Below are 3,390 nucleotides of genomic sequence, written 5' to 3' on the forward strand. Positions count from 1 at the left end.
TGGAAAAACACCAATACGGGCGAGGGTTAACCCTCGCCCGCACATGGGGGGGGGGTGGTTGCCAACCCCCCCCCCCCCCAAGTAGTTTTTCTGCTCTGCACTCAACATTTTTAGAGCTTGAAGGCTGATTTTTCGTATAGCTGCTCCTCCATCCTTTCTTGATGTCAACTGAAAATTTCAAGTTTCTGTGGTTTTTGGTTTCGGAGAATGACCTTGTTTTTCAGGTCATGTCATGGCCCAAATGGCCAATTCTCAGCATCTTGCGTTGGCTATGGGCCTTGTGAGCTTTTCACACCTTGATTTCGGCCTTTTTTGCCATTCTTACCTCCAATCTATCATGCAACATGTTGTTCGACGATGTACAGATGTCAAGGTCAGGGTCAAGGTCAACCTAGGTCATCTAAAATAATTGCGTTTTAGGCAAGCTAAATTTACTTTTCGTGAAGTTTTTTGACTGCATTTTTGGTAACAGCTTCTCAAATCATGATTTCATGTCATATGGACACATAAACACTCGGTGCACACATCAGTATACCTACACACAGACCTTGACCTCGAAACCTTGCACAGACCTTGACCTACACACAGACCTTGACCTTGACCTCGAAAGGTCAAGGTCAAAGGTTGACCTCAGGTCACGTGACCTCGAGGTCATCATGTATATCATTCGATGCGTCTTGACGAGCTGAACACAATGAGACCATCCGCGCGGCTGTATCTTGTTCCTGTACGGAGTTATTGGCAAAAAAAAACTTTGGTGAACTTTGATGACGTCACATGACCTTACAGCTGCCCAACAGCAAAACTGACCTCAAGGTAGTGAAGGTTGATCGTATATGAAGTCATGTATGGTATATGGGGCCATTCCGACGCGTTTTAGTGGTAAAAACAGGGAGTTGATTTTTCCCCCATTGACTTATAATGGGGAGGTCGAGAAATTGACCTGACCTTAGGTCATCGATATCCAAATTCCGAGATAAGCAAATTGTAGCTACTAATGACCTAATAACATCTTGCGATTTTCAAAGGCCTCCGACATCTACTGTAGCTCTGGCACGGTGACAAAGTTGCAAAAAAGTGGCTTGATGTTGGGTCATTCAAAGTGACCTGGTGACCTGACCTGAAAGTTAGGAGGTTCAAACTTGCACACCATGTGTAAAATTGATGAGAGAATAGTCGTACCAAATTTCGCGGCGCGTAGCGCTGCGGTTTTCCCGCTATCCGCGAAAAACCTCAGGGGGGGGGGGGCCCCGTCGGTGCGCGTGTTAAGACTTTCAATAGGTCAATGACAGTTGTGGAGAAGATAGGGACCCGCTGTAGTTTCTAGAATTGAGATTGTATGACCTACCATGATCTCAAGAAACAACTAACAAGCCAACGGTTAATTGTGTGCAATATATGAAATGTGTTATGGCAGATAAAAACATGATCGGCACGAGGGTACAATTTTGTCGTGGTCCGACGCTTTTTACATAATAATACCCTAAATACCCAAAGTGTCACGCATAGGTGGCGGAACGGGGGGGAGGGGCACCGGGGCACCGTGCCCCCTTTGATTTTGGTATTTGACATTGGCGTTGCAACTTGCAATTCCCTATTGGCGCTGCATGGAAAGATGCGACCAAAAGTCGGCAGTGCACCCTCCCTTCATTAAAGGTGTTCCGCTGCCACTATAGTGTCACGGAAAGGTATGACATTTCAGTAAACTTGGTTGTGTATGCAATGCGGTCTGGTAGGTGGGGGTAATGGCCCTGCCTGGCGCCCGAAAAGGGGGCACGACCCCGGAGGACCTGCCGACCACTGCGACTCACTGTAGGTAATCATTGTACTAGCACTATATAGATTTGAGAATTTCATGAACGCGCTTACGCTTCATAGGTGTACGTGAGTGGTAAGTCCTTAAATAAAATTAATTATTGTAATATTTAGTAGAAAAACAGCAAAGTATCGGGCCACTCATTCGAAAGGTGGAAAACCTACTATAAAGAACTACTAAAATTCCTGTTCCTGAGGTATCAAAGGACCAAACAGGTGTCTATTAGGTACCCGCTATTCCGTCGTGAAAACGGCTACAATGAACCTAATTTGCCAAATCTACACCAAATATGTGCCAGATTCCCGTCTTGAAAGTGCAGCTTCAATAAAGTAAAAATATTAGCAATCTTTGTGACGGAGTTTTGAAGAAAATAAAACATATGTTTGTCTCGATACAATCAATGCATTCAGCTACAGAGCGACAATGGCAAACATCTCTGCAAATTTGGCTCTGTATTGTCGACTAAAACGCATCGACTAAAAAAATCGACTAAAAATGGACTAAAAAAAATGCATCGACTAAAACGTCATTTCTTCTTTTCAGTACTGTATAGTCTGGTAGGGCATAAGTGTGGTCATCTTCCAAGAATGTTTGGTCATCTTGCATCCTTGCATGGTCAATGAAGTACGCCGTTTTTCCTGGCACTGCACATTTCAATAATCGAACGCTGGGACCATACGTTCTTATCACGGCAGGGTCGAAATGAGAGGAGCATACCCTGTCACAATCCGTTGGAAGCCACTGCAGGTTTTCCGAGCACTTCCGTCCATTGCCTGCTCAAGACTTAGAAATTTTTGGAAGCTGTTCGGCGACTGTTCAACGCATCCTTCAACACAACACTTATTAACCCATCACTGAAGAACTAATAATACGGTGTAAAAAAGTTGACAAAAAATCGACGTTAAAATATTCATGATGACCTCACCGCACAACCAATGATATCTCTTAATACACCCCAGTACCGGGAGCCGAATTTATAAATCAAATAACTAACTTCGGAAAATACAGCGATACTTCAATGCTATCCCAACGTCAACTTCCATTCCAATATATATCCCATGGGATGTTTCCAACGTGTCCGAGAACATAAGAAATTATTGCAACAAAAAAACGTTTAAAGTGGACTAATGTGATCCTTTATTTCTACACTTCATATAATGAAGAAATACGTATAATAATCATTCATTTTCTTTTTAGAAGAGGGTACAGACACAAATCACGATATTCAAAGAGCGTAATTTCTTGCTTAGAAAACGCCCAAGAAACGTTAGGTTTCTTAGTACCTGGGCATCTCTATATTATAAGATCTCTATGATTCATAGCACCCCTCCTAACTCCGAAACTACTGAGCCGATCGTCAAAATTCAAACGGCGTCTGATAGCCCCGGAAAAACTATCGAGCGAAACCTAATTTCATTGACCTCGAGGTCACCGATGACGTCACAGGTCAGGTCAAAGTAAAAATTATTAGTATTTTGGCTTGTTCACGTTTTGGGCTCTGGCGGCCGTCTTACACGTCATATCAGGCTCATTTGTGGTTCACACACTCGTGAACAGATGCTGTAGATACCCTG

Source organism: Amphibalanus amphitrite, unplaced genomic scaffold (genome assembly GCF_019059575.1).
Source record: "Amphibalanus amphitrite isolate SeventyFive unplaced genomic scaffold, NRLGWU_Aamphi_draft 000810F_arrow, whole genome shotgun sequence".
NCBI classification, from domain to species: Eukaryota; Metazoa; Arthropoda; class Thecostraca; order Balanomorpha; family Balanidae; genus Amphibalanus; species Amphibalanus amphitrite.